Source organism: Rhincodon typus, chromosome 1, assembly GCF_021869965.1.
Source record: "Rhincodon typus isolate 14 chromosome 1, sRhiTyp1.1, whole genome shotgun sequence".
NCBI classification, from domain to species: domain Eukaryota; kingdom Metazoa; phylum Chordata; class Chondrichthyes; order Orectolobiformes; family Rhincodontidae; genus Rhincodon; species Rhincodon typus.
The window spans coordinates 70,548,060-70,562,199 of record NC_063332.1 but is presented as its reverse complement, the minus strand read 5'-3'; the positions used below and the strand labels follow the sequence as shown (position 1 = coordinate 70,562,199).

The following is a 14,140-nucleotide window of genomic DNA, read 5'->3' as shown; positions in this document are numbered from 1 at the left end:
GAGTGGGAGTCCACCGCAGTTGTTAACTAGACTAATATAGGGATGCTATGGATGAGCATGTTGAGAGCAGCTGTATAAGAACTTTGAATTCATAAAACTATTTCTCAGAGTTACAATTCTGTCACTCATAATTGCATCTCTTAGGCTATCTATTTCAGACCATAAGCTAAACTGTTGTAGATGTGGGTCAAGCTAATCCACATTAAATGAATTCTGAGCTGAAAGGAAATAAGATTTCAAAGAAGCTTGCTGGTCAATATTAAACACATTTATTTTTCTTTCTCTTTATCTATATCCACAGTTCCATCTGTCATATACGGACCGAGAACAAATTGAACGTGAGGATCGAGGTGAAGGTCAACAGGAAGTCCTTAGACGAATGGCTAAGGAGTTACCTATTTACACAAGAACATTATCTGGAGGTAAACAGCAAGCATTGTTGTAAGCAGCAAAACGTAGTAGCTGGATTTAGGTTGTAGTGCATATTGAAACCAGAAAAAGTATCTGATGAAAGGGAGATTGAAGGCTGCAAAGAAAGCAGTTCGGGAGGGTTGTTCCTTTAGCCAAAGTGCAAATCCTATTAGGTAGATTCAATCAGCAATTTTTTGCTACAAACACAGAAAATGCTGGAAAAAGTCAGCAGGTCTGGCAGCATCTGTGTTGTGAGAAACAGAGTTAATGTTTCAATTCCAGTAATTTTCTTCAGTAATTTTCTGCTTCCTTGTGAGAGTGTTATAAATGTAAGTGCCAAATTGGCACAACAGTGTTCTTGGTGTACCTTCAATTCAAACACCCATGGAATGAAAGTCCTTAATGTGAGTACGGCATTTTAGAATGCACACTCATAAAATCTGTCTCAGGGCTGAAGCCTAGATCTCTCATTTTTACTTTGCAAGAATGCACTTTCTGAACTGGAGTTGCCAGTTTTTGACAAGTCCAAAGTGACATCCTGTGACTGACCACAAGATAAGGACCAGGGGAAAGATAGGCCATCATAATGGGATTACTGTAGTTAGGTGTTCATTGGTCAGCATAGATATGGTGGGACAAAGGACCTGTTTCTATGCTGTATGACTGTATAATTCTATAACTTAAGTTCTAGCTGTTTGCAACTGTTGGCTTTTAGTATGCAGTATATATTAGAAAGTTCACACAGTCCATTCAAACACAGGAATATGTAGCTCAAGCATATGAGGTGGCAACCCTCAGCTTAATGTGTCACATGCTGTCCTTACTGAATTTGTCCACGCTTATTACAGCCCTGGTTTAAACATGGACAAAGTGTTGAATTCCTGAGATGAGGTGTGAGTATCAGCCTTTTGCATCAAGGCTGCTTTGACTGAATGTGGCATCAAGGAGCCCTAGAAAAACTGGAATCAATGGGAGTCAGGGAGCAAACTCTCTGCTGGCACATAGGAAGATGATTGTAGTTGTTGGAGGTCAGTCATCTCAGTTCCAAGGCACCTGTGCAGGAGTTCCTCAGGGTAGTGTCCTCGACCCAACCATCCTCAGCTCCTTCGTCATTTCCTCCATTATTTGCAATGTCTCAGATTCTGAAGCAGGCATATTCAGACTTGGGCTGACAAGTGACAAGTAGTGTTTGAGTCACACAAATGCTAAAAATGACCATCTGTAAGAAGAGACAATATAACCATAGCCTCTTGACATACAGTGACATTACCATCACTGAATCCCCCATTCTGGTTGTCACCATTGACCAGAACTTAACTGGACTCACCACGTAAATACATGGCTATAAGAGCAGGTCAGAGACAAGGAGTACTGCGGCGATTAACTCACTGCCTGCTTCCCCAAACCTGTCCATTATTCCAGAGATGAGGTAGAAGTCAGGAATGCGATGAGTGTAACTTCAACAACACTCAAGAAGCTTGACACCATCCAGGACAAAGCAGCTGTTCGATTGTCACCACACACACCACATCCATTCTCTCCACCACTGATGCTTAGTAGCAGTAGTATATACTATCTCCAGAACTTCACCAAAGATCCTTAGACAGCATTCACAAAACCAATGACCTCTACCATCTAGAAGCACAGAAGATACATGGGAACACCACCATCTGCAAGTTCTCCTCCAAGTTGTTCACCATCCTGACTTGGATATATGTTCCTTCTTTACTCAGAGAGTGGTCGGGGCATGGAATGCATTGCCGGAGAGGGTAGTGGAGTCAGCTTCATTAGGGGCATTTAAGCAGCTATTAGATAGGCATATGGATGATAGTATAAGGTAGGGGTGGAGGTTAGATAGACCTTAGGATTAGGGTAAAAGTTCGGCACAACATCGTGGACCGAAGGGCTTGTACTGTTCTGTGCTCTATGTTGCTGGATCAAAGTCTTGGAATTCCCTCCCTAAGGGCATTGTGGGTGTACCTACAGCACATGGACTGCACTGGTTCGAGAGAGCAGCTAATCACCACCTTCTCAAGGGCAACTATGGAAGGGCAATAAATAATGGCCTTGTCCCACATGTGAATAAAGTAGCAAAAATAATCCACCATGCATTACTTTGACATCAGTTAATTTGTACAAAAAGTTATGTATCATCATGTCTTTCATACAGATGGTCAGTTTCTCACAAATCTAACAGTGAAGTATGCAATATTGTGCACTAATGACACAAAGACATATTAGTGATAACTCCTGAAAGTTCTGTTGAAGAGTTACAGAAGAGAAGATTTAAAGCCCATTAATTGCTGCACACTAACATTTAAGTTGTGTTTCCAATTAGCATGCATTATAGCTAGATCTTAACGACTAGCTGTATTTTCAAAATATGCTCCTCAGTCCCACTCCACCTCAATGGCAGTTGTCCAATTCCATGATCTCTGCTTATTGACACTTTGCCAGAGAAAATCATTACTCCCAGCTTTGCCCATTAAAGACGCTTAAAGCTTTGAAGTAAAGTCTCCTCTTAATCTTCTATGCTCTAAGTAGAATAATCTCACCTTCTCCAACATTTCCATCTCCCCCATTCCTCCTAGGCTTTGATGTGTGTGGTGCCCAGAATTGTAGACAATAGTCAAACTGAAGCCTAATCAGACAGTTGCAAGGGTTTGCCTTATTTTCTCATTTCACCATTTTAAAACCTTGTTGACTTAAGACTATTTCTTCCCTTTACTCTTTCAATCCCTTGGTAATTGCACTGTTCTACCTCTCCATTGTTCCTCTTAAAGTGTTTCACTTCACCTGTAACCACATTATGTTGACTCAGCCATGTATCCGTCCATTTTACCTGTCTGTCTCTTATCTCAAGTCTATTCTCCTGACAATATACCATATTCTGAAATTTTATATCACCAAAAAATGTCTAAATTGTACCTACTGTAACCAAGTTCAGGTCATAAGAAAAGCAATGGTACCAGAAATCCCATTACATACTTCTCTCCAGCCAGTAAAGCATTTGTTCACCTTATTCTCTGCCTCCTATTCTTTAGCCAATTACAAATCAATGTTATCACCAGCCCTTTAATATCTTGTTCTTCTATTTGTCAATGATGTCTATTCCAGGATAATGTTTCAAATACCTTTCAGAATCTTGATCAACATCCCTGCTGCACTACCTCCATCAGCCCTCTCTGTTACTTTATCAGGTTGGTCAGACATGGTAGGCTGGATTGTCATCTTCAAGACAGGTAACAAGAGTTGAAAAAATTCCTGGCTTGACTTGCCTGCCTTTGAGAATATGTCAGCAAACACATGACACACTGAGTACATTGACTCCATGGAACAGAGAGAGTGGCTGAAGGCGAGGCAGGTAGCCTTGTATCAGAACATCACATACTGTGGTGCCACGTCACTGTCTAGGAGGGTACAAGACTGTGTAGTCTAACATTTTTAGTATTAGATGGTGATAGGAATGGTGACTTTATTATATGATGTAGTAAATGATATAAATTGATTTTTTTAATTGTTGAGATGTTACTACAGCATTTGGACGTGGGAACAAAGCTATGAAATGAATACAGAAATAACACAACAATAGCAACCATTCTTATTTATGATCAAAGAATGCATTATAGGTTACATTTTTCTAGTTGTGAAAGACTGGATTCCATTGCTTGTATTATAATTACTCCTTTTGTTTTAAATTTATAATTTAATAATTTTAAATACTCAACATGTTGATATGAAATCCCTTCATCTACTATTTTAATGGAGGAAGTTCGTAGAATCCTTACAGTGTGGAAACTGGCCTTTCGGCCCAACAAGTCCACACCGACCCATCCCCCCTATAACCCACCTAAGGTCCACATCCCTGAACACTACAGGAGATTTAATGCACTTTAATGAAGTCGTGGTTGATTTAATGTTTTCAAGAAAGTGAGGTATGTCATTGGTAAAAGAATGGACAAATTGGTGCAGCTATTCCTCATTCAGCACTCCCAATCTGTTCCTAAAAATGAATACTCAATAAAAATGTGTTAAATGAAAATCACTTTCTAGTAAGAAAGGGTGGGTTGCACCTTTAATTTTTACATTAAAACTTTATTGGCTGCTTTGAACCTAACTGGTCCAAAAGTAGTCTTACTAGCTTTTAATAAATTACTCCTAACTTACTAACTCTTTCAACTTAGCTTCTGACTTTCCCACTTCCGGCTCCTCCTCTTCCACTGAGGAGGTAGTGAGTGAGAAGGTCAGAGAGAGAAGAAGCAAAGCAAGATGGTCAGAGAAAGAAGGAGTAAACAATAGTTTGCTTTTACTGAGCATGTTCAGTGACCATCCTAAAACAAGGTAGGCAAAATAGCACAGACAGGTGTTTCTGTGGCCACGTCTGCGAATCCAGGATAGTGTGTTACCTCCCTTGTGCCAGGGTCAAGGATGTTTCCAAGCAGTTGCACGAAATTCTTAAGGGGGAGACTGAGCAGCCAAAGGCATGGTGCATGTTGCTACCAACAACATAGGTAGAAAGAGGGATGACGTCCTGCAGAGTGAGTACAGGGAGTTAGGAAACAGGCTGAAAAGCAGGACCTCAAGGGTAGTAATCTCCAGGTTACTAACAGTGCGACGTGTTAGTGAGGCAAGGAATAGAAAGATAGGACAGATGTATGCATGGCTAAGGATCTGGTGCAGGGGACAAGGTTTCAGGTTCTAGGATCATTGGAACCTCTTCTAGGGCAGGGGTGACCTGTACAAAAGAGATGATTGAACCTAAACTGGAGGGAAACGAATATCCTCGCAGGGTGGTTCACTAGTGCCACTCGGGAGGATTTAAACTAGAGTGGAAGCGGGCTGGGAACCAGAGCAGCAGGTCAGCAAGTGGAGGGATTGAGGGGAAGGTAGATGTTAGGACCAGTAAATCAGAAAGAAGGGACAGGCAGAGACAGGTATATGAACCGATGGTGCTGAAATGTATTTATATCAATGCAAGGAGTATTAAAGGTAAGGCAGATGATGCTGTGGCCATTACAGAGATTTGTTTGAGAGAGGGTCAGGACTGGCTGCTCAACATTCCAGGGTTTCATTTCTTTAGACAAGATAGAGAGGAAGGTAAAAGAGGTGGACGAGTTGCATTATTAATCAGGGAGAATGTTAATCTGCATTCAGAGAGGACATACTGGAGGGCTCATCCACTGAGGTAATGTGGGTGGAGCTCAAAAATAAAATGAGTGCAATCATTCTGATTGGATTATACTCTCAGCCTCCCAAATACAAACACCGAGAGATCAAGGAACAAATATGTTGGTAGATTATGGAAAGGTGCAATAAAAACAGAGCTGTCACAGCAGGTGACTTTAACTTTCCCGATATTGACTGGGACTCCCTTACAGCAAAAGGCTTAGAAGGTGTGGAATTTGTTAAGTGCATCCAAGAGGGTTTTTTGAGACAGTATGTGGATAGTCCAACTAGAAGAGGGCCATACTGGACTGAGAATTGACGAAGGAGCCTGACCAAGTGACTGACCTTTCAGTGGGAGAGCATTTTGGTAACAGTAATCACAACTCCTTAAATTTTAAGATAGCTATGAACAAGGATAAGTCAGGACTTTGCAGGAAGGTACTAAACTGGGAGAGAGAAAATTATGTCAGTATTAGGCAGGAGCCAAGGAGTGTTAATTGGGAGGAGCTGTTATCGGGCAAGTCTACATTTGACCTGTGGGAACTGTTTAAAGACCTGCTGGGGAGAGCTCAAGACCGGCATGTTCCAGTAAGGAGGAAGAACAGGATGGCAAGGTAAGGGACCCTTGGATTACGAGGGAGGTTGTGAATTTAGACAAAAGGGAAAAAGAAGCATGTGTAAGGTTTAGGAAGCTAAAATCGGACAGGGCTTGTGAGGAATATAAGGAAAGCAGGAAAGTACTCAAGCAGGGAATAAGGACAGCAAGATAAGGCCATGAAATGACCAAGGCAAGTAGGGTTAAATAGAATCCCAAAGCATTCTATGGATACATTAAAAACAAGAGGATAAATAAGGATAAGGTAGAACCACTCAAGGATAAAGGAGGGAGCTTGTGCTTGGAGGCAGAGAATATGGGTGAGATCCTAAATGAGTACTTTGCATCGGTATTCACCCAGGTAAAGGATATGGAGGATAACACGATTTGTGTGGAGCATGCTAATATGCTGGGGCATTTTGAGATCGAGAAAGAAGTGGTGGTGGATCTCCTGAAGAACATTAAGGTGGATAAGTCCCCAGGGCCAGATGGTATCTAACCCAGGTTGTTGAGAGAGGCAAGAGAGGAGATTGCTGAGGCCTTGACCAAAATGTTTGTATCCTCATTAGCCACTAGCGAGGCCCCAGATGACTGGCGAGTAGTTAATGTTGTTCCTCTGTTGAAGAAGGAAAATAGGGATAATCCGGGAAATTACAGACCAGTGAGTCTCACATCGGTGGTTGGGAGCTATTGGAGAGAATTCTTAGAGATAGGATTTATACACGTTTGGAAAAGCATGGCCTAATTAGGGACAGTCAGCATGGCTTTGTGTAGAGAAGATCATGTGTTACTAAATTGATTGAATTTTTTGAGGAGGTGACGAAGGTGATCAATGAGCGTAGAGCAGTGGATGTTGTTTACATGGGTTTTAATAAGGCTTTTGACAAGGTCTGTTATGGTAGGCTCACCCAGATTAAAATGCATGGGATACACGGTGACTTGGCCTTATGGATTCAGAATTGGCTTGCCCAAAGAAGACAGAGGGTACTGGTAGATGGGTGATTTTCAGGCTGGAAGTTTGTGACTAGTGATGTTTGGCAGGGATCCGTACTGGGTCCACTGCTGTTTCTAATATATATAAATGACTTAGATGAAAATGTAGATAGGTGGATTAGTAAGATTGCAGGTGATACAAAGATTGGTGGAGTTGTGGATAGTGTAGAAGGTTGTCAAAGGATACAGTGGGATACAGATCAGTTTCAGATTTGGGCAGAGAAATGGCAGATGGAGTTTAATCTGAGTAAGTGTGAGTTGCTGCACTTTAAGAGATCAAATGTTAAGGAAAAGTATACAGTTAATGGCAGGACCTAGAACAGCATTGATGTACAGAGGGATCTTGGGGTTCAAGTCCACAGCTCCCTGAAAGTGGCCATGCAAGTAGATAGGGTGGTGATATGGCATGTAGATATGGCATGCTTGCCTTTATTGGTCGGGGAACAGAGTACAAGAATCAGGATGTCAGGTTGCAGCTTTATAAGTCTTTGGTTAGGCCACATATAGAGTATTGCGTTCAATTCTGGTTGCCACATTACAAGAAGGATGTGGAGGCTTTGGAGAGGGTGCAGAAGAGGTTTACATGGATGCTGCCTGGATTAGAGGGTATGAACTATAAGGAGAGGTTGGAAAAACTCAGGTTGTTTTCTCTTGAGCAGCACAGGCTGAGGGGAGACTTGATAGAAATCTATAAAATTATGAGATGCGTAGAAAGGGTTGACAGTCAGAACCTTTTTCCCAGAGTTGAAATGTCTAATACTTGGAGGCATGCATTTAAGGTCAGAGGGGGAAAGTTCAAAGGAGAAGTGAGGGGCAAGTTTTTTACACAGAGAGTGGTAGGATTCTGGAATGCACTGTCAGGGGTGGTACAATATGGCAGATACAATAAGGGCATTTAAGGGGCTTTTAGATAAGCACATGAATATGTAAGGAATGGAAGGATATGGCCTTAGGGCAGGCAGAAGGGATTCGTTTCATTTGGCGTCATATTCGGCGCAACATTGTGGGCCAAAGGGCCCGTTCTTTGTTTTATGTAAAATAGCAACAGTCCTATTCAAGACACGCCCCTAATTTACCAACAACAAAAACAGAAATTGCTGGAAAAACGCAGCAGGTCTGGCAGAGTCTGTGGAGAGAAATCCAAGTTAATGTTTTGGATGCAATGACCCTTCTTCAGAACTGGTCACTGGACCAGAAACGTTAACTCTGATTTCACTCCACAGATGCTGCCAGACCTGCTGAGTTTTTTCAGCAATTTCTGTTTTTGTTTCTGATTTCCAGCATCTACAGTTCTTTCGGTTTGTTTATCCCCTAATTTACCATTTCACTCAAATAGAAATGTTATTTAAATGACGGATATCTGTTTATGTAGAATAAGAATCAAGTTTCAAAAGGATGATATGAAGGAAAGATAATGAGTTGGATTAACACGTTTTTAACAAATATCTAGCTTTTCCAAGACTTTTGTTCTTATATATAGCTTTATTTCCAAAGCGATTCGGTACTGCGACAGATGTCAACTTGTGAAGCCAGATCGCTGTCACCACTGCTCAGTCTGTGACAAGTAAGCATTCATTTTGTAACATTTCTAACATTTCAGCATCTTCTTCTGTAGTTTTAACTTGATTATTATCTGAAACATTTCATAAATGTTATTATATGTGGCTGTATGTCCACTGCTCTTCAAAGAAACTAAGAAAACAAAGACCATGAGATCTAGGAGCAGTTAAAATACAGATGAAATAAAAATAAAAGAATTGGGTTAAGTGTAACTCTATCAAAATGCCTAACAAAGTTTATATATACACACACACTAGCTATTACTAATTCACTGTTTCAATATAGTAACATCCCATAAACACACCCTTGGCAAAGGCAAAATTCAGTAAAATAGATTGTCTTGCATACAATTCACCAGTCAGTGGCAACCATGTGATTTCTCATAAAATCAAGGACTTTTCCTAAGCTCTTACTGCAACACCTAACAGAGCTGAATTCCAGAGATGAGGTGACAGTGACAGCCCTTGACGTTAAGGCCATATTCAACTGAGTGTGGCTTCAAGGAGCCCTAGCAAAACTGGAATCAATGGGATCAGGCAGCAAACTCTCTGCTGGTTGGAGTCATACATGGAACATAGGAAGATGGTTGTGGTTGTCGGAAGTCAGTCATCTCAGCTCCAGTATATCTCTGCAGAAGTTCCTCAGGGTAGTGTCCTAGGCCCAACCGTCTAGCTGCTTCATCAATGACCTTCCCTCCATCATAACGGCAGAGGTGGGGATGTTTGCCAGTAATTGCTGAATGTTCAGCACCATTTGCGACTCTTCACAAACTGGAAACGGTCCAATTTCACATGCCACAAGATCTGGACAGTATCCAGGTTTGGGCTGACAAGTGGCAAGCCACGCAAATGTCAGGCAATGACCACATCCAATATGAGACCATCTAATCACGGCCCCTTAACATTTGGTGGTGTTGCCAGCACTGAATTTCCCACATCCTGGGTGTTACCATTGACCAGAAACTCAACTGGACTTGCCTTGTGAGCACAATAGCTACAACAGCAGTCAGAGATTAAGAATACTGAAGCAAATAACTCAGTTCCTGACTCACCAAAGCCTGTCCACTATTTAGAAGTTGGGTTCAGTGGAATACTCTTCACTTGCCTGGATGGGTGCAGCTCCAACAACACTCAAGAACCTTGACACCATCTAGGACAAAATCGTCCACTTGATTAGCACTACATCCACAAGCATCCACTGCCTCCACCACCGATGCTCAGAAGCAGCAGTATATACAAGCTACAAGATGCACTGCAGAAATTCACCAAAAGTCCTCAGACAGCACTTTCCAAACCCACGACCACTTCCATCTAGAAGGACAAGAGCAGCAGATACTTGGGAACACTACCACTTGCAAGATCCTCTCCAAGCCTCTCACCATCCTGACTTGAAATAAATCACTGTGCTTTCACTGTCACTGGGTCAAAATCCTAGAACTCTCTTCCTAATGGTATTATGGGTTAACAATAGCACGTGGACTGCAGTGGTTCAAAAGGGCAGCTCACCATCGTGTCCTCAAGGGCCGTTAGGGATAGGCAATAAATGCTGGCTCGTCAGTGATGCCTGCATCCCACAAGAGATTTTTTTTTTTAAACTGCCATACCTTGGCTTAAATTCTAACAGCACAGAGTTATCTAAATGCTCTTGACTTCTTCTCACTGAGTGTCCCACTTAGAACTCATGTTGACCTCCCTATAATATAAAAAAAATCAACAACCAGTCAAAATACAGAAAGGAGATAAAGGACTTAGTGACGTGGCACAATGAAATCAATCCGTCTTTTAACGTCAGCAAAACTAAAGAACTGATCATCAACTTCAGAAAGGAAGGAGGAGAACACGCCCCCATCTACATCAACAGAGGTTGACAGAGTGAAGAGCATCGAGTTCCTCAGAGTGAAAATAACCGACGACCTATCCTGGACTTCCCACGTAAATGCAAAAGTCAAGGAGGCACAACAACGCCTCTTCTTCCTCAGGCGGCTCAGGAAATTTGGCATGTCCATAAGGTCGCTCACCAACTTCTACAGATGCACCATTGAAAGCATACTTTCTGGGTGTATAACGGCCTGGTACAGCAACTGCTCTGTCCAGGACTGTAAGAAACTACAGAAGGTGGTCAGCCCAGACCATCACGGAAGCCAACCTTCCACCATTGGACTCTATTTACACGGCTCGCTGCTGTGGAAAGGTGGCCAACATCATCAAAGACCCATTGCACCCTGATAATGATCTCCTACAACCTCTGAAGTCTGAACACACACACGAGCAGGTTCAGGAACAGCTTCTTTTCGGCCGTTATCAGACTGTTGAATGGACTCTCTAGACTCAAATAACGTAACCTGCAATGTAACCTGTATGCCTCTAAATCTTTTTGATCTGTATATCCTTTGCTTGCAGTGATCTGCCTGTACCACTCGTAAACAAAGCTTTTCACTGTACTTCGGTACATGTGACAATAAATCAATCAATCAATCCTAAGTTGGGAGTCTACACTCCCATCTCACTCACATATTTACAGACCTTTAGTACCTGTCTGTAATCTTTTAACTGCTCTTCAGTGACCTTCAAACTGCCCTTAGTGACATAGTGTAAACTTGTAAAAAGCTTTTCCCTTGTTGCTGGAGAGAATTGAATGTTGCAATCTAGCAATTCTTAGAACTGAGTGTGGGCTAAGCATTACATTCCCAGAGCATGTGAACTTCACTGGTACAATTGGAGACACAGGAAATGGATTTCATCAGATATTGGTATTGTAAGATATTAAAATCAAGGATTTTATGTTTCAACAGGTGCATTTTGAAGATGGACCATCATTGCCCTTGGTATGTATAAAACGTCAGCTTCATTCTGGCATCTTCAACAAATCTAGCAGTTTCACAAGGTCACAACAATTTCTCAGAATGTTGATATTTGCATCCTGTAAGCCGAACCATTTATAAAGGATTTCCTCTATCAGGGACTCTCGCAGTCTCTTTGAACACTCATCATCCAAATCCTTCAGTAAAACATTTCAGCCCTCTCCTTACAAACTACTACAATATCTTCAATTTCTGAGGTTCCCACCATTCACGTTCATACAAAAGTTGGTGGGGATGGGGGGAGTGGCAATAATATATCCTTGGCAACTTCACAGGTAGAAGTAGTTGGAAAATAGCAAATATTTGATGGGAGGATAGAATTTGGAACAAGAAATGGTCAGCCATGATTTTATAAAATGATCGATCAGGCTTGACCTACCTCTGCTCCTCGTTCATATGTAAAGTCAGAGTGCTGAGTTGAATGTGTCTTATTCCGTTTAAAAATCAGACACCCTCTCCCGCAGGAATTTCACAAATTCCTCTAAATACATGCATATTAAGTACAGGATTGAATGTGTCCAGGTTAAGTTTCCAGAATGCTGAAATTTGATGTTCTAACTTCCACTGTCTGCACCTACACCATCCCCACCTTTGCTAGTGGTAATTCTGTCTATTGTCACACAGAGATAGCATGAACTGCAGATGCTGGAGTCAAAGTCAATACAGTGTGGAGCTGGAGGAACACAGCAGGTCAGGCAGCATTAGAGGAGCAGGAAAGTCGACGTTTCGGATTTACATCCTTCCTGATGAAGGGTGTAAACCCAAAATGTTGACTTTCCTGCTCCTCCGATGCTGCCTGACCTGCTGTGTTCCTGCAGCTCCACACTGTATTGATTCTGTCTATTGTCTTTGTTTCCACACCACACACATATGCAGCCAGTTCCATTTTCTTCCCTGACCATTGTTTCACGCTGAAGCAGATTGATGACAAATCCCCAGCATTCTGTTTCAGAGAACCGTGCACCTGAACTCCAACGTCCTCTCTTCCACTACACTGCTTAAGGCCCTACCATTCACCATGAAACTCCCACCTTGATTTAACTTTCCAAAATGCAACACCTCACACTTATCTATATTAAACTCCAATTGCCATTTCTTGGCCCACTTCCCCAGCTGACCAAACTCTTGCTACAATTTCTGAAAACCTTCCTTACTACCCACGGTACCACCTTCTGCAAACTTACTAATCATTTCTTGTACATTCCTACCCAAATCATTGATATAGATAACAAACAGCAATGGGCCCAGCACCGACCCCTACTTCTTCCAGCCTTATAATTGTCCAGCAACTCTGAAACTGTATGTATGTTCAATCCTGGTCTTTTGCAGGCATCACCCATTCCCTTTGCCATCCCTCTAACTGGCAGCTGTGCTTTCAGCTATTTAGACCCTAAGCACCAGAATTCCCTTCCTAAGTCTATCCAGTTCTCAAACGTGCTCTTCTCTTTTTATGGCCCTTGTTACACACTGATTGTGTGTTATAAAACAAACCACTTTCCTTCTTTTCACAACCTGTCCACGAGAAATTTTTTTTTAAATATATTCCTTTTCTTTATAAAATGATGAGGGCATATTTCCCCACACCCTCTGTGGGCACTGACTTTGCAAGAATTGCAATAATGCTATGATAGCATTAAACTAGAAGTACAGTGTATTTTGTACACACATGGATGTAGAGAAAACTTTGCAGCACAAATATATTAACAAACACATGAGGAGATACAGATTCAAAATGGATAAAGGAGTTATTCAAGTAGTAACACAAAGCAACTGAGGGAAACCAGTTTATCAATAACCTTGCTATTGAGATAGAGTCCAAAAGTCCACAGTTTGGGTTAGCAAGGATGGAACTACTTTGTGAAGGTGGTTGCTTGGCTAGCTAGCAGTTGAGGAGTTGCAGGCAGCTGTTTCTCTTTAAAAACTCATGTTGAAAGCCTTCTGAGGAAGTTTTGATGTTATATGATTTCTGCTTCACTATTTTGATGAAAGGAGATTTTTACTTGTAGAGTGTACAACTACAGGTTGGAGGCTGTTTTTTATAGGCTTTTCCTTTGCAAGTCAGAATTATTGGTGTTGATTCTGTCAGTTGATGATGCATGGAGCAGTTCTGACCTCTTTAAATGTCCAGCTATTTCAAAATTATACAGTTAAAAAGACTATGTAATATTATGGGAAGCCTTGTGACCAAGTTTACCTGGGGTAGGACAAACTGTTACTATTAAGACAAAGGCATGCCTTGCAGGTAGCCAAATGTCCATAGCCCACACCAGAGGTTAGGTGGATAATCCTCAATGCATCTGATTGTCGGGTGGCTTTAATTGGCAGGTCTGCTGTATAAGGGGTTTACTTGGTAATGATTATCTGTGTAGCAGATTATAACATAATAATTAGCATTCCAGACACATTAGGAGGTACATGGATGTTGATTGATGTGGCTGACATTGACTTTGAAGAAGTTTACAGAGGTTATTGTTCAGCCCTGCCACATGATTATGGCAGCCATCTTTGTTGGGCTATTTACCGTGTTTTTAAAACAGACACACAATATATGAGAG

The 14,140-nt window shown here is 41.6% G+C and overlaps 1 long non-coding RNA gene across 1 annotated transcript; it reads left to right on the top strand.

The window, feature by feature from the left end:
* Positions 1-309: 309 nt before the first annotated feature.
* On the top strand, positions 310-11,550 carry LOC125483755. Its single transcript, XR_007262792.1, has 3 exons — positions 310-422; positions 8,660-8,729; positions 11,517-11,550. It is a non-coding gene; the product is annotated as an uncharacterized LOC125483755 (long non-coding RNA).
* The last annotated feature ends 2,590 nt before the right edge of the window (positions 11,551-14,140 follow it).